Genomic DNA, 18,895 nt, shown 5'->3' with positions numbered 1-18,895 from the left:
CATGATTCGTAGGTTAAAACTATATCAACAAAAGTAACATGAAAACTTGCAAACACATGAGCATCAAAAAACTTAACAAATAAAAGTAGAGATTTAAAGTTGAAAATGCTACATAATAGATTAAAGTACCTCAATGTTGTAGAAAATTCAATATTTGATGACAAACTAAACTCATCAATTCAACGCTAAAACGCCAAGTTTTCTCTCTCTTAAAAGTTCAAGATTTGAAAATGTGAAAAAGTAAAATCTGGTTAAAAAATCCTCTCTAAGAAGACCCCCTTCAAGTATTAGCCTTAAAAATATCATCAAACTCAGATGATGCGGGCGTACCATTATTAGTGGTGTGGGCACACCATGCTCTTTGCCAAGTAATATGGAGAACGAGAAACATGTGCAAGTGCACTATTTCGTAATAACGAGTGCATATTTGTTGTTGTTGCGGGTGCACCAATCTTCTGACCTATTTTGAGAATTCTTGGTGGATGCAAACACGTGTTCAAACTTAATCACCATTTTACCAATCGTCCCAAAAAAATATGCATATCTACCTCATTTTACCAATCCTTAAAAAGTTGTGAAAACGAGCTTTCACCTCCAACTTGAATCACCTCAATCGAATAAGAGGTTTAGTAGACATGACCATTTCAATCACTCCCTAACAAATTTTCAAGTGCATTTTGCTCCATTTGGTTTCTACCTCATTTCCAATTGTTTGGTCAAACAAGTAGGCCTCCAATAATTATGTTACCTACATAGTGGACAAAAAGAAAGCAATTAAGAAGCCAAATGCACAATATTCACTTGAAAATGGGTCAAAAAAACTAAATATTTACGAAAAGGACCATAAAGGAAGAAGATTATAAAAAAAATAAGGAAATTAATGGGAAAATAAAGGATAAAAGGAGAAGATAAAAGTGATAAAGGTACTAAAAGAGCTTAATCACATTTCAGCTTGGTATGATCTTGTCAATCATTAATTGAAAAAATCCATATTTGGAGGCGGCTCCCTAGCTGGAAAATTTACAAATTCAGAGCATGTTAATTGAATTGAGGTTATCATGTCCAAAGAAGAAACCCAAAATACCCACTCAAGAGGGTATTGAGTAACAAAGGAACGTGGCTATTCAAGGAATCATGCGCTATGAATTCCAAGTGGCAGCACATTACTAGGATTGCTCATGTTGCAAGTTCCAAATCTAGCTTTTAGTTGTTAGTTTTTCCAATCGTGAAAGAATTTCACTTCTTCCACCACTTCCATCATACATTGTTTACCCTTACAATGCAAGTTTTCCTCATCTAAGAAGCTACAATCTTTTCTCTTGTATTTACTATTGTGAATCAGCAATTGTCAACTACACACTAGAGTTATGACATATTCATCCAACAATGATGACCTCCCATATTCATCCAACAATAATGACCTCCCATATTCATCCAACAATAATGACCTCCAAAGCAATGAGGTCATATGAGTGTTAGTTGTTCTCTTTACTTTGTACACTTTATAAGAACTAGTTGATGTTTAATTTAGTGTTGTTTCTTAAATATATTTTTATGATAAAATGTATGAATTGAACAACCATGTCAGATAAAAACACACAAGTCATAACTTTTGCTTCTTTTTTTTCTTTAAAAAACTTTTAATATTCACTTTCTCCCTCTTTTGAAATCTTGTTTCTTGTAATCCATGATGGGTAGTCTTATTGAAAGGTTCGAGTCAAAGTATGACACATTACCCTTTAATTAAGTAACCTCATCAAAGTTCTTCACATACACACACACAAACACACACACACACACACACACACACACACAAAAGTTTTCTCGTGTTTCCCTCTTTTAACTTTTCACATTTTTGGTTTTGTTAATATTGTAAACACTTAGCTTATTCCTCAAACTAGCTGATTTTATCTCTTCTTTTCTATTTAAATTCTACTAGCTTATTTTCTCCTAACTTGTTTGTTTGTTATTCAAATTCATGTCCATATTAAATTTGGATCCCGAGGAATATATTTTCTTATAGCTATTTTTGCTTTTTTTCCCCCAAGTATCCATCTTGTATATTTTTGAATTATGGCATTTTCCATGTTAATTCAAAGATTACTTGTTAAATTGTTGTTCAAATTTCAAGTCCAACTTCAGGGTGTGTGTTCGCTCGCTCCAAATAATTTTTTGTGACCTTATATTTTTATGAACTTTTTGTAACTTCTCTCAATTTAATCTGAAAATTTTCTTATTTTTCCTGATCTTTTTCTTCTTATTATGATTTTTATTAGCTTCTTAATTTTCAGAAAAATAAGTCAAATAGAATAAATCATAATCTTCTTCATCTTGCCTATTTTATCCTTTTCCCTTTTACTATTGTTGTTTTGCCAAAATAAAGAGGATATTGATGCGCAAACTCCTAATATTTGTGAGATGTCTAACATTTAAGTTTTAGGATAGTACATAATATGTAATACATATGAATTAGTAGTCTTGGTTACTAAGAAAAAAGTTTATGAGTTAATTGGATTTGAAGACAGGTTTGATTTTAGATTTAGATCATATTCATAAAGTTGAACCTATTTATTTTCGACTAGCTACACTTTGTCTAAGAAGGATAAAACCAGTTTTTGTGAACTCCTGCATAGGTTAAAGGTTCCTGCTGGATACTCGTCAAATTTTCGAAACCTTGTCTCACTGAAGGACTTGTAACTCGTTGGTTTGAAATCTCATGATTGTCATATCTTGATGCAGCATTTATTACATGTTGCAATACGAGGAATTTTGCATTCCCAAGTAAGACAACGATCACAAAGTTGTGGTTCTTCTTCAGGACTATCTTTAGCCAGGTGATTGATCCTAACACTCTAGATGACTTGCAAGTCGATGTAATAGAGACGATGTGTCGATTTGAAATGTACCTCCCACCATCGTTCTCTGACATCATGCGTCATTTGATAATTCATCTTGTCTGAGAAATTAAACTTTGTGGCCCGTCTGTATGAGGTATATGTAGCATTTCGAAAGACATGTGGGTACTTTGAAGGGTAAAGTGATGAATCCAGCCAGAGCAGAAGTAAGTATTGTCCAAAGAACAGTTGCGGAGGAAGTATCTGAATATGTAAGTCAGTATCTAGCACGCGCACAAGCAATTGGATTGCGAAAATCTGGACATGAAGGAAGGCTTGATGGTTGTGGTACCATTGGGAGAAAAAAAATTGTATCTTGATGGAGAGTTGAAAAGAAAATCAGAATTGATCGTGTTAGAAAATCTGAAACAATTTTATCCTTATTTAGATGAGCATATGACTATGCTTAGTGTTCAGTATCCATTAAAGAATGAACGTGAGTTGATGATTGAGCATAATCGGACATTCGTTGATTTGTTTAAAGAAACGAGTTATGAACCAATTATATGACACTCCTAATGATGTATCGAATGTGTTGAGATGGTTGGCATATGGGTCAGAGATGCAAGTTCTTTCCTATGAAGGGTATGACATCAATGGTTATACATTTTACACTAAGCGGCAAGATGACAAATCGACGATACAAAACAGTAGTGTTACGATGGGGTATTTGTCATCAAAGTATAAAAGTAAATGGGATAGAACGATTGTTGATACGATGAAGTCTTACTATGGGTTCATTAAAGAGATATTAAAGCTTGACTATGTCGACTTCAAGATTCCGCTCTTCCAATGCAAGTGGGTTGATATTCGTCATGATGTTAAGAAGGATGAACATGAATTTTTTACATTAGTCAATTTCAGCCGGTTAGGGCATCATGAAGATAACTTAATATTGGCATCACAAGCAAAATAAGTATTCTACATGGTTGACCCTGCCGATTCAAATTGGTTTGTTGTCATCAAAGGAAAAAGGAGAATACTTCGAATTGATGATGTACACGATGAAGAAGAGTACGATACACAATTCAATAGAGTCATTGCAGTAGTCATTCCAAGTATATTAGGGGAAGATCTAGACACAAATTACATTCGTCGAGACCATAATGAGGGATTTTACGTTGTCAAAGAAAAAACTAATTAATAGGTAAATTATGTAATATTGACTCAACTGTTAATTTTCATAATCTTTAATTATATATTTTGTGCTTTGTTAAAATAATTTTGTACTACTTTATTGATGAATCTAACATGTACTTGGTTTTAGGTGTAATGATGGAAGATGAGATAATGTGTGATGCATCTGAGTCCGAGATTACTGATGGAGCTGCTAGGAAGAAAAAATTGAGCAGGCCAAGAGGTCCTACAAAAGGGATATGTTCCAAACACGAGGTCCAAAGAGTACTTCAATGGGATGAATTGATATGTCTGATTAGGGAGTATGTTGATGCGTACAAGACACATAGCGGCGAAATCAGTAGAAGCAAAGTGTTTATCTTGTACGACAGTTGGGATGATCTTCCAGAAGGCAAAAGAGACTTATGGGAAGATGTTAAAGTAAGTAAGTAACCTTATTCTCTTAATATAATTGAGATCATGTTTGTTATATTAATCGTGTATTATTGGTTTATTTTTGTATATTGAAGAGAGAGTTTGGAATAGAAGAGGATGCGAGGAAGAGACGAGATGTCCTGACTACTTGTTATAAGCGGTGGAGAGATTTCAAGTCAAGATTGGTGACTAGATGGATCACAAAAAAGAGGAAGGGGCCTAACAATGATACGCCACCGTATGTACTCTATCCTTTCATCACGCAAGAGATCTGGGACCAGTTTGTGAAAAAATGTAGCTCTAAGGAGTTTAAGGTATGTAATATGTACGTTACAATCATATGAAATTATATAATGATTTGGTTCTATAATATTGACTAGTTACTAAATCTTATATTAGGCTAAAAGTGAAAAAGCAAGAATGTTTCAGGCTGCTAACAAGCATCCTCATTTTTTGGGTCAAAAGTCATATGCAGAGATGATCCTGTCTGGAAACACAAAGGGTATATCCCTTCATCCTCTACATCATCATATGTTGACTCCTCTACATCATCAGTGATTTCCTCCTTGCCGGATCGAACATTGCCATGGCTTCTCGCGAGATCGAAAAAAAGATAAGGATGGAAATTTTTTCTTCCCTAATGAAGAAACACAAAAGATAAAAGAGTCTATTGTAAGCATTCTTCAAATTTTATAATATTTTCTTATCTAATTCCTTGTATTCTACTAATTATACGAATTTTTTTAATTAGACGCGGGATGATTGGAAAAGTAAAGAGAATGAAGGAGAGTTTGTTCCAGGTCGGATGGATGATGCTCTATCACGTGCTCTGTAGGGGAAATACCATCATGGGAGTGTGTTAACAGTTGGGCTTAACATTGGGATTACATCTGTTTGGGGAGATCCTGATCGGAGCAGTACTGCTCGCAAGGGTAGTGTAACGCCCCGACCTCTAATCATCATTATTAGGTTAATAAGAGAGTCATTAGCAGCGGAACCTAGAAGGTCGGTGCGTTACCACCGTACTTTCCGATTAGAAAGCACAAGGCTAACATAAATTCATAACTTAAACATATTATAACTTAAAGCATCATAATTATCCATTAATAAAGACTAAAGTTGAAACTTAACAATTAACATAGTTTGACATAAACTAAATCATAAGTGCTTTTAAGGAAGCTTAAAACTAACAACTCCTCACAGCTACGTCATCCCGTTATCATCATCAGTACCTGATACAGAAAACAAAACGTCATGAGCCGAGGCTCAGTAGCATACTATTCTTGTAATCCCCCACAATATTAAAGAATTTTCATAAATATATTAAAGTATTTATGTAGTTATATTTAAATCCAAATGAGTTTGGAAAATGATTTGACTTTTAAAAAGGGTTGACTATTTTAAAAGTCAACTAAAAATATTTTTCATAGCTTAATAAAATTTGTAATGTTTTAATTAAGCATATTTTAATAAGAGTTTTAATTATTAAAAACGTATTTAAAAAGGAAGCTTATTGGAATCGAAAGCCCAAAAGTGATAAAAAGGGAAAGGGTTATTTGATGACTAAAGTCCTAATGAGCCCATCTTATTAGTCATCAAAGTTTTATTTATTAAAATCTCTTTTCCTAAGCCCAAAAGGAAAAGCCTCTATTTAAATATCCTAAAAACCCAAATTTTACCCTACACATTTATTTCTCTCTCCTCTTCCACGTGACTCTCTCCTCCCTCTCACTCGCGCTTTTCTTTCTCTCTCTTCTCCTTTGTGCGCCATCTTTGATCTTCTCTCAAAAATTGTTTCTTTTCTTCAAGTAACGTTTCTTGTTGAACAAGAAACGTCACAAAACTTTGATTGAGCCAAGAAACCCGCTGCCGCCGGTCCGTTGCTGCTGCTATTGCCGCCGGCCTTGCTCTTCCTCCATTGTTGTGGTTGTTTTTCTTTCTTCCTCTTCAAGATTCCATTAAAGTACTAGTTTTTATATTATTTTATTATTAATTAGCATGTTTATGATTTAAATTATTGTTTATATGCCTAAAAATATTTCGGCCATTATGTTTATTAGTATAATAAATTCCAGATTTTATATGTTAAGTTTATTTCAGTTTTTATTATGAAATTTATAGTTTTTAGGATTTTAATCACTAGAAACTATATTTATAAATATAAATCATGAGATTTGGTTAGCATATAATTTTAATAGTATTAAAATATTTTCAGAAGATTTATAAAATTTTATAAATGCTGTAATTTCAGAAAATAAGTATTTTAAGGGTTTTAAATGATTTTTAATCACTAGAATAGTTGTACTATACTAGGGATTAATTAAAAATAACGAAAGTTTGATACATAAAAACGATTTTAAAACACATGTGAGGGAGTTTTGATCGTTTTAAAGTTGCTGTAAATTTTTAGTACGAGATATTTATTTCATTATTTTATTTTCTAGGCGGAGATTTCGTAGTAGGAGACTTTTAGAGCGTAAAAGTGGCCTACAGATTTGTTTATACAAGGTACGTACATTGTCTACGTGCTATATGATTTAGAAACATGCTCTAAGAATGTTTTATTTATTAGTATCATGTATAGGACTCTATTTGTTCATATATATGATTTACTGGAATTGTTTTACATGTTATTTGCCTGTGTGCTACATGTAAACTAGAAGTATTTATGATTATAAATGTTTGTATGGAAGTTTGATGCAAGCAGATAAGTCATTTATGTATTAATTCGTGAGTGAATTAATGTAAGTAAGATTGAATCATGTTTTACATGGATTCTTGAGTATTATTATTATCTTATTAAGAACCTGGATCTTATTTGGTAAGTACAGTTATACCTATATAAGGTAAAGTTTACTGTTGGCTAGGTTCAACAGCAAGTTAGTAAAGTATAAAAAGAAGTTAAAGGAGTCTTGATTGATAAGTTGTGAACACTTGTTAATCCAAAGATAAAAAGGAATTCTGTTATGATTGTGTGATTTTTAGTTATGTGTTATTGCTTGGTTGGTGTCAACACAAGTATTAAAATATATTCAACGTAAAGTGAAACGAGAATAGGTTATAGACTTTAGACTGGTGCACGTCTAGAGTTGGACACTAAGGGTTGGAGTACATGGTGGTAGCCCATGGCTTTTCTAGGATTGGATTGATCACCATTCCTCATTAGTTTAAAGGTTCCTCGATATCGCAGGTCATTTTGGAATATGTGGTAGCTCCCATATTTCCTATTTTCAGGTTGAGACAACTCGTCCAATAACTATTCCATTTAAAGAAATAAATAAAGTTTAGAGTCTAGTTCAGTAAGAGTTGTCTGCAGATTATTATTGTTTATTCCTGCATGTTATTTTGTAGTATCATGTTTAGGATTATGTATGTCTGATATGTAGTACTCAGCTTTGCTGATTACGTGCTTGTCTGTGTTTGTGATCATGGCTTTGCCTATTGATCCTGTGGTGATCCTTCGGGGGAGCAGAGTTGAGACGCATTGACATTACAGGTTCGAAGATGCATATCATTGGGAATCTGGAATGGAGAGACTCTTGTATTATTAGATTCATTTAAGTTGTTTTCCTAGGAGCTTACGTTTTCAAACATTAGTTCGTTTTAAGTTGGTGTGTTTAGTTTCAAACAATTGTTATTGATTTCATAAGTTTTAATAAAGTTGTTTTTAATAAGTTGTTTTCCGCTGCAAAATTCTGAGTAAGCCGAAACGTTATCACACGGGCGATAATGCCTGGGTAATTCTCTAAGGTTATTATAAAAGTATTTTCTAGAAAGAGAGAATTATCGGGGTGTTACAATTCTAACATCGTAAAACATTTCAATTCATTTTGTTAGCAAACAGGGAGGAGAGAAATAGTAAAACCATTTCATAAACATATCTGATCATTTCATAAATATATCATAATCTTCTTCATTATCTTTTCATCTTACTTTATAATCTTGGTAACTTGGTGAGTATCACATAAAGGGACGTCTCCCTAAAAACATACAGAAAGACGGCCACAACATAAGTGACACTTTCGGTGCCCACATTTTATCAGAAAGGCGGCCAGAACATAGGTGACACTTTCAGTGCCCACATACTTGCCAATTCAGGAATCATCTTTCACTTTACTTTATCATGTTTTATTTCTTTTCACATATCATAATTACATTACATCATTGTAATCGTAAACATAAAACATAATTAAAATCATAATATTATCATACTCATATTTTCATAAACATCAAAGTCATTTCATTTCATCGAAAATCATCATATTCATAAAACCTTTCATATCCCACAATCCATACATCAACAACATAGTGTAAAATACCATAAAACATCATTAGAAAGGGATTGTACGTGGGTGTAAGCAGTAGACGTTACCTAGTATCATAGTCATGTTTTCTTGAGAGCCGGGGGAGGCCTGTAATATTCCTTCTTTTAATCTAATAAAGAATTGAATAATGAAATTTATTACTTTTTAATTAGACGTTGCGGTTTTCTTAAACATTCCTTCATTAGGTCGTGAGATTACCAATTAAATAATTTAAGACCTTCAAGTTATACTTAAGCATAATCAATCTTAGTTTTATCTTATAGTTTATACCATTATTATCCAGCAACTCATTATTTCCTAAATAAGCTTATGTGTGGTTATCACTAAACTTGAATTATTATTATCATTAATCTAATGACCACTAATATAGTATAATACTTATTAACTAAATATAAAGTCATTTTTACAAACTAAAGTGTTCCTAGTATTCAATTATAAAATTCAGATTATATGAACTAAGAGTTAATTAATTTAACATAACATTTTCAACTAATCTTCAACATAATTATCAACCCAACTAGTTAAAGGTTTAATCTAAACCAAGTGATTTAATTAAATCCAGCAAAACAATCACTTAAGCCCAATAAGTAGATGCAACAAAATTAACTTAGGTGACTTAACTAAGTAAATCAGATTATAAGCCCGAAATTATGTTTAACTTAATAAACTAAACTAACATGGCTTAACAAAGTACTAAAACAACTTTAGTTTAACTCCATTAGCCCATTAATTATCAAGTAGCTCAACTAACATTATAAAAATCATATTTGAGCCCAAATAGTATACATGCAACAATTGAATTAAGTTGGTTTGACTAATGTAAATTAGTTTTTAGACCCAACTTAGATTAATTAACAATAGGGTAATAAGTGGGCTTGTATTATAATACTTAAAATCAGTTTTAGATGGAAAAATGAGGAGAGGTGGTATACCTCTGGTCACTTGGAGCAGGGACGAAACCAAATAGAGCAGAAGCCTTGGTAGGCTCCGGCGAGCGGTGCAGGCGACAACACGGGAGGTCTGCGTCGGAAACAGACCAGCTTCGGCGTTGATCTTTGGAACTCCAGCAACGGTGGAAGGCAGGAGCAGCAACATCGAACGAAGCAGAGGAGTGAGCGAAGTAAAGAGGAGAAAGAGAAAGAGCAGCGACGGACTGCAGGTGCGGCGCTGGTCGCCAACGAGAGACTGACGTGATTTGGTCGGTCAGAGGGTGGTGGCGCGCAGAAGGTGGTGCGCATAGTGGTGGTGACGAGAAGAGGAGGAGTGAAAGGAGAAGAATTTTGTGATTTTTTTTTGTGGTTTGAGTTTGTGATTCAAAACCTGCTAGTTCCTCTGTGTATTTATAGACAGATTTCTGGAGACAAAAATGGTGGTGATAAATGGTGGTTCACCATAGGGGTGGTTAGTGTAGGGAACAAAGAGGGAAGTAGGGTGAGGTGGTGGTCGATTAACCGTGGGTGTGGGAGGGGTTTCCTCCTTTTTTTTTTCTTTTGTTGATTTCCTTTTTGTTGTAATATAAGTTACTAACTTAGTTGTTATTAGTAATCCTACTCCTCATTTACAATATTTCTTAGAATTAGTAAGTCTATTTTGATAATAAATATTCATAGATAAGCTTATTTAGCTAATTATTACTAATCAATATTTTATCTTTCATATTTACTTAATTAAACGAGTTTAAAATTTCGGGATATTACAGGTAGGGGAATGGATGATGAGGAGATGCAGGCGTTAGAGGCTAGAGTGAGCGAAAGAGTTAGAGAACAGACAATGAAGAGATGAACTCGAAGATAGCTGCATTAGTTCAAGAAAGGTTCATGGCTTTTTCGGCGCAATTAGATATTCAAGTACCAAATCAAATAAGGGAAGATCCTCACACTCCAACCGCTCCTAGTAGTTGTCATTCGGGGGGCAATGGTCCATTTGTGAACTTGCAGGTATATATTTGTTTTATATATCTTCTAAGATTATGATATTATGCTTATAAAAACACTTAATTAATGACATTGTGCTCTCATTGGATGATAAGTGTCATGTTTCATGTCGTTTGGCGTTAGCCGATATCTCGGGACCGATCATTGTAGCTGAGGGTAATGTTCATCCACAAAAGGATTCATCATCACATCCTACCGCCGTGAAAGTGTGTGTTGATGATTTTTTTGCGAAGTATGCAGATGCTCCAGTTCCACTACCTACTCTATTCATCATGAAACTCAGTCAAGCTGAGGGTTCATGCATAGAATAGCCGAAAGAGTTGGTATTTTTAGTCTCAGATAATCAGTAACTTATGCTTAGTATTTTGATTTATATAATAAGAATTCTAAATGTATATACTAGGAAATATTCATTTATATATACCAAGTAATCTTTATTTTATATATAATATGAATTAAAAAGAAGTTGAATTGAATTAGGAACATATACCTAAAGAAGGTGTGATGAACAAGAATAAAAAAAAGAGTTGATAATGATCCTTGCACCGATGAGTCCGCCCATAGACACATAGATCCTTTTTTTGAGTTGTCAGTGGAGGATATGCTTGATATTGTCAAGGATATGCATCGAATATTGTGCAAAAAACCCGCAGATGAGCCTTTTACTATGGAAGTTAGTAAGGGTACCGTCTTCGACTATGATAGTGACCAGATGATCATTCTCTCGCAACAAGATGTTTTTCAATTTCTCACAAGAGAATGGATTAATGTATCCATTTTGCAAGTATTTATGATGTGAGATTTCTCAAACTCTAAACTAATTAAAATTGATATTTATTTTTATTATTGTTTCTCCTAACTATAAGTATTTGGAGTGTAGGTACTTGGCAAATGAGATTGAGGAGCATGGAGATGCAAATATTGGTTTCATGTGTCCAAGTATGATTTTGGAGACCATGATACGCAATCAACCAGATGTCGTGATCAACTACGTGGCAAATTCAATGAAAGCGAATCGACAAATGCGTTACATCATATGTCCGTACATTGAAAAGTATGTTAGTTAAACTAATCTTTACTTTATTTTATCTTTATAAACTTTAAGTTATATAAATGAACATCACATTTTGTTTTATGCCTTAGGGAACATTGGATTGTTCTTCATTTGTGTATCCAAAAAAATGGTATATATATCTGATTCGCTTCGGAGAGATAGATCCTTAGCTATCAAGATACCGCTGAATATGTAAGTTAATAATTGTTATATATACATGTTAATAAAATTACATGTATTTTATGATGTTTTAAATAATTTATAAACGCTTGTAGTAATTCTTTTATTGTTACAAATTTTTTGTAGTTAGTGCATATACAAAATTCACCCGCCTTGAAGGATCCAAAAAAGGAACTAAATTGTCTTGGATAACTATGCGGGTAAAGCTCTTATGGTTTTGTATTTGATATACATTTTATAATTCTATTTAGTATTTTTTTTCGATTCTAATATATATCTTACATTTGGTGTAGTGTGCTCAACAAACGGGAGGGGATAAATGCGACTATTTCGTGATGAGATACATGCTTCTAATCATCTGCTTTCACAACAAGAATGTCACTCGGACGCTAATTAGCATCCGTCTTAAGACTCGGACGCTAATGTCCAAGTATCAGATGGTAATTCCATCCCTGCTAATTCCAATATTCATGTACTTCTATTTTGTTTTTTATGACCTTAAAAGTCTGCTAATGTCAGATACTTTGTTCAGACAACATTTATTTTGTTTGATTTTTTTATTTTTTGTTAATATTAGTAATTGATTTTTTTCAATCTTTCAATAATATTAAGTAACTAATTTATTTAATAAATAACCAACAATAGTGTTATTTGTCTTAATCCAACAGATTTTAAAGGAAAAAGTAATTATTATTAATCACAATAAGAGTAATAACAACAATTATTAATACAGTTTTAAATCAATTACAAAAATTACAATATAAATAGAAATAAACATCAAAATTTGTGATAAATTACAGAATTAATTTAATCAATAAAGTAACTGAAAAATCTCTCTTCAATCTTTGCTTCTTCCATCTTTCCAATCTGGTAAAAAAAAAAGAAACAGTGTCATAAATCTTATACTGTACATAAATCAAAAATAAAAATAAAAATCATATACAAAAACATTCAAAAATAAAAAAGCATTCAGAAATAAAAAATATAATAAATCACAAAAAAAAATCATATACTTGTGTAAATCATACAAAAATCATAAATCATACAAAAATCATAAATCAAAAATAATAATAAAAAAAATCATACTAGCACATTCCACCCGACCAACCCAAACCCCGCAAGGCCGCAACCCTAACCAGCTACCCCCGAAACCCATAACCCAGATCCCCGAACCCATACCCCGAGCAAATAACCCATATCCCCATAACCACCATCCTATAACCCTGAAAACCATACCTCGAAAGCCAAACCCGTAACCCTCAACGAACCCCTCAAAAAAACCCCACCAAATACCCACCAAAAGCCCAGCCCAGCACAACCCCAGTCCCTTTACCCTAACCGCCGACACCCCAAAATCGCGAAACCCTAGCCGCCGCAACCAAAAAAAACCCCAACCCTACCCGGTCAAAATCGGAATACCCAAAAACAAACGAAATGAAAGAACTTATAGATCTAAAAACCTAAATTTTACCCACGAAAATGAAAACCAAAACCCACAAAGATGAAAATCAAAACCCATAAAGCCGAAAATTAAAACCAAGAAAAATGAAAATAACTAGAAAAACGAAAATCACCTAGCGTTTGGGTTTAAAGGATGAGTTTGAGAAGCGTTTCAGAGAGTTTGGGGTCAGAAGATTGAAGAGAGAGAGAGAGTTGAAACTTAGAATTTAGAGAATGAGAGAGAGAGAGAGAGAGAAGGCCTGAAGCGGCATTTTAGAATTTAGAGAATTAGAGAGAGAGAGAGAGAGAGAGAGAGAGAGAGAGAGAGAGGCGAAGGGTGAGGCGAGAAGAGTGAGGGAAAAAGAGGCCTGAAGCGCGTTTGAGGAACAGAGAGAGTGACAAGGGAAATAAATATACACTTGTTTGTTTGAACAGATTTGATGACCTTTTACCGTCCGTTTTAGCGGACGGTAAAAATAAAAAAGCGGACGGTAAATGTTTAATATATATTTTTTAAATTTTAATGCTTTTACCGTCTGTATATTAGACGGTAAACTTAAGGAGCAGACGGTAATTAGTATCTGTTAACATAGGCAGACGGTAAATTAGTAAAAATGGACGGTATTTACCGTAGGACAGCCAGCGGACGGTAAATTCGATTTTACCCTTTGTTTTTTAGGCGGACGTTAAAATTCAGACGCTAAAAGCGCGGAAACTAACTTGTTAGTGTTTTAGTAGGTTGAACATTCGGTGAATTTGGTTGAATTGGTTGATTGCAACATTGGTTGATTGCAACATTGGTTGATTACAACATTGGTTGCTTGTTTGAGATGTATTGAATCAGGTTTTGTTTATATATATAAATTTTCCCAACGATTTATAGGGTTGTCCAAATTACAAAGGAGACTTTGTCGAATTTTTCGCTCACAATTATTAGTATAAATGTTCGTTTAGTTTTAAATCATAAAGTTTAGATATATGGAAAAAAAACTAACAAAACAAGATGGAAAAAAAAAAAAAGAAAAACACACATCTGCGACGCAGATGTTTCATGTTTGCGTCGCACATAGAACAAGGTGCGATGCAGATGGCGCTATTGGTGCCCTTGGGAGATCCATTTGCGTCGCACCTTGTGCCATATGCGACGCAAATGACCAAGCTGCTAGTTGTAACACCCCAAAAATTTACTCCGAATTTTTCGCGTTTATTTCGTAGTGTTTAATTACCTCCGTTAGTGTTTCACTGTTTTAATCAATAAAATTTTTATCTTGATTTGAAAATTCATAAAAATTATAATTTTATTTCATTAACATGTTGGATTTATTTTCCTAATTTTTAAATAATTTTGTGAAATTTATTTCAATATTCATATTTTATTTGAATTTAAAATCGGTTTTGGAGAAAAATTAGGAAATCGGTAAAAATAATTTTAATTAATTTATAAATTTTAAAGCTCATTTCAAAGTTACTAAAATCAGTCTGTTATAGTGTTAACCTATTTTCGGATTTTCTAAGGCATTTATAAGCTTATTTGACTATTTGACTAACTTTAAGGTTTCTAATCTTTAAAAATATTAAAGTTGGTCCAAAAGTATTGAGATTTTTATGGGAAGTAAATTCTGATATTAGAGGAAGCTTCCAAGAATTTTCACTCCCTTGCCAACCCAGTTACTCCATCCTCCAACTACCTTGACTTCTTGACTTTTTTTTTCTTATTTACCTAAAGTTTTGGAGCAAATAACTTTTTACCCAAGATTTTTTCATCCTTAACTGAAGAGTAAGCTTCTCCCTTACTATATATGTCATTTTCCTACTCCATAAAAATTTTGAGTAATTTTTGAGCTTTAGAAAATTATTTATAGCATTTTCAAGTTGTTTTTGATTAAATTCCTAATTTCTACTATTATTTTCTACTTCAAATTCTAACACCTATTTCTTCCTTGAATATTTTTAGAAGGTGATACTTTTGATTGAGAGCTTGTGGAAGAGGAAGGATCTTAGCTCGTGTTCTCTTATTATCTGCATTCTATTTTCCACTATAATTTAGGTAACTAGGTTTAATCCTAGTTTAATTTCGATTAATAAGTTAATTAATATATATTATAGTATAAATAGTTATAATAATATTTGAGATGGATTATGTGAATTTACGTGAATTATATATAAATTTTTCGGATTTATGTGAATTTAATTGTTAATTATGATTTTCGATTTACCTATGTGTATTTAAGTGCGTGTATAATATATATTTACTGATTTTATATGTACATATCTTGATAAAATGATATATTTAATATTTATATGAACTCATGCATGTTATTAACTTGTTGGTGTGATTTAATTTAAATTTTAAAAAATTATTTTGTTAATTGTGCAATTATATCAGTAGTATTTTAGTGTTTTAGAATACGTTTAAATTTCAAAATTTATTTTTATACTCATGAAAATTATTTAAGATATTTTATTTTATATTTAAATCCTTATTTTTATGGTCGTGATTAACCTACTTGAATTATTGTATGAATTTGTTTAATTATTATTATTTATGATTAGTAAATTGTTTAATTCAAAAATCTATTAATTTAAAATTTATCTTTTTGAAACAAAATGAACTTGTTAAAATTCTATTAATATTAAGGTATTTCGTAACTAATATCCCTAATGTTAATTTTGGATTATTATTAATTTATTTTTGTGATTTAAATTCGAAATTATTATTTAATGAAAACCTAATTACCGAAACTAGTTATGTATTTTCAGAATAATTACATCAACTTTTAACTAAATTTTGATTTGTTTATTATTATTGTTACTTAATTTATTAAGTTTGTTTTACTAAAAAGAATTTAATCAAACTCGATTTTTCAGATTTAATTATTAATACGTGTAATTTAAGAATTTATAAGTTGATATTAAGTTGGATTGGGTGATTCCATCAACTTTTATGTCAATTTGACAAGTTGTGTATTTTTGGTTTAAAATATTGTTTATGTTGATATTAAGTTGAATTGGGTGATTCCATCAACTTGTATGTCAATTTGACAAGTGTATGTATTTTTGGATTAAAATATTATTTGAGTTGATATTAAGTTGAATTGGGTGATTCCATCAACTTTTATGTCGATCTGACAAGTTTTTGTGATGATTATAAAACTTCATTTTTATACTAAATAAAATGATTTGAAATTGTTCGATCTAAAAATGATGCTGTTAACAATCTCATGTTTACTACTACTTTAATTATGTTATGATCTTAATGTTGAATTATTTTTTTACCTTGTACTGTGATGGATACAAAGTGTTGTTGAGATGATTTTTACTTTTTATGTGTTGGGTACAAAGTATTGTATTGAGATAATTTTAGCTTTGCACTGAGCTGGGTGCAAAGAGATGTTGTGAGATCACGTTTACTATTATACTACGCTGGGTACATAGAGATATTTTTGAAATGATATTTTATTGAGTCATTACCTTTGTACTGAGCTGGGTACATTGGTTTGTTTTGTCGAGGAAGAGAAATCCTATGGGGATGAGCTGGGTCCCTTGGTATGAACTGTCATTTTGTGCTGAGCTGGGTACATATAGTTACTTTAAGTGTTGAGCTGGGTACGTAAGTCCGCTTTGATATTAGTCGTCGTCCAGTGTTAGGTTGTACTGAGTTGGGTACGACACACAAAGCTGGGTGCGTTGAAACTAGCACTATGAGTTATGGCTCTTTCTTAGACATAGGATATCGTATTCTGAGCTGGGTGTGCGTCCTAATACTTCTATCATCTAGGAACCGTGGGTGGTTGTATGCTGAGCTGGGTGTACATCTATCCACTTGCGTTCAGTTCTCCCCTCGATGTTGATTGTTGTGATGTTGTGTTTGAATGATTATTTGGGAGAGGTATTTGGATTTGGAAATTGAGCTTATTTTGATTTAAATGGTTATTTTGAGTATATTATTATTTTTAACGAAGAACTATGATCATTGGTGATGTTATGGATGTTTGTGATGCTTTGTGGTTACTATAATCGATGTTGATTCCCGTAATTAGCTTATTTGATCTTGTTTAACCTAGGAGGACTACTAGTTGCTCCCCACTGACTGTGGACCTCAATATATATTTTGCAGGTGAAGAAAGCTAATGATTCGGGTGGTTAACGGGCTAGAGTGAGAGATAGGAATTATGATATTTTGTTATCATGCTCTACTTTATGATTTTCGGAATTGCGTCATTTTGATAACTTGGGTTGTAAAGAGGTTTATAACCTCACTTTGGATGATATTGGAGAATTAACCTTTAGTTATGATAATTAGACAACCTTTTATTATGGTTAGAAAGTAATACTCCGATAGACAGTATTTCCGCTACTGTCTAATGATCATTAAATTAAGCATATTTTAGAAATTATCTTTTAAAATATTGGAGATGTTACAGTTGGTATCTGAGCAAAACGTTCCAAAAACTCTCTCTAGAGTTGCTACAAGTTTCCCGTGAAATTTGTAGTTTTAAAACATTGTTTTTGCTTAGCTTAGGCTTCAAGACGAGTGCTTTAGAGTGGGTTACTTGGGTAGGAAGAAAGCTACTATGGCATTGGGATATATGTCCTCTCAAATTTATATGACTTATGTGCTATGTGTTTACTTGTGTGCTAAATATTTATTTGGTGGTAATTATTTAACAACCCACTAAGGGCTCATGACGTATTCCATGTGTCGCAATTGCGAAAGTATCGTAGTGATCCTTCCCATGTGATCCTCGTTGAGTCAATCATTGTTGATCGGAACGTGACTTATGAAGAGCGACCTATCCTTATTCTTGACCGTCAGAACCGAGTATAGGAAAAAAAAAAGTGGTCCCGTTGGTAAAAGTGCTTTGGAGAAATCAAAAGTTCGAAGAGGCCACTTGGGAGACTGAAGAATCGATGAAGCAAAAATACCCCGAGTTGTTTACCTCATGTTCTTAGCCTTGTTTCTAAGTTTCGAGGACGAAACTTTCTTAAGGGAGAGTGATTGTAACACCCCAAAAATTTACTCCGAATTTTTCGCGTTTATTTCGTAGTGTTTAATTAGCTTCGTTAGCGCTCACTGTTTTAATCAATAAAATTTTTATCTTGATTTGAAATTCATAAAAATTATATTTTTATTTCAATAACATGTATTTATTTTCCTAATTTTTAAATAATTTTTGTAAAAATTTATTTTCAATATTCATTTTTTATTTGAATTTAAAATCGGTTTTGGAGAAAAATTAGGAAATAGGTAAAAATAATTTCAATTAATTAGTTCATTAATTTTAAAACTCATTTCAAATTTATTAAAATCAGTTTGTCGTAGTGTTAACTTATTTTCGAATTTTCTAAGGCATTTATAAGCTTATTAGACTATTTGACTAACTTTAAGGTTTTAATTTTTAAAAATAGTAAACTTGGTCCAAAAGTCTTTAGATTTTTATGGGAATTAAATTCTGATGTTAGAGGAAGCTTCCAAGCATTTTCACCCCCTTGCCAACCCAATTACTCCATGCTCCA

General features: G+C 32.4%; 1 long non-coding RNA gene across 1 annotated transcript; it reads right to left on the bottom strand.

Moving 5' to 3' along the window:
• Positions 1-12,609: 12,609 nt before the first annotated feature.
• LOC125493285 (uncharacterized) lies at positions 12,610-13,694 on the bottom strand. The gene is made up of 2 exons (XR_007269798.2): positions 13,513-13,694; positions 12,610-12,805 (listed from the first exon to the last, which is right to left on the bottom strand). It is a non-coding gene; the product is annotated as an uncharacterized LOC125493285 (long non-coding RNA).
• Between the last annotated feature and the right edge of the window lie 5,201 nt (positions 13,695-18,895).

This window comes from Beta vulgaris, chromosome 9, assembly GCF_026745355.1.
Source record: "Beta vulgaris subsp. vulgaris cultivar EL10 chromosome 9, EL10.2, whole genome shotgun sequence".
NCBI classification, from domain to species: domain Eukaryota; kingdom Viridiplantae; phylum Streptophyta; class Magnoliopsida; order Caryophyllales; family Amaranthaceae; genus Beta; species Beta vulgaris.
The sequence above is the reverse complement of the archived record's forward strand: the minus strand, read 5'-3'. Positions and strand labels throughout refer to the sequence as shown.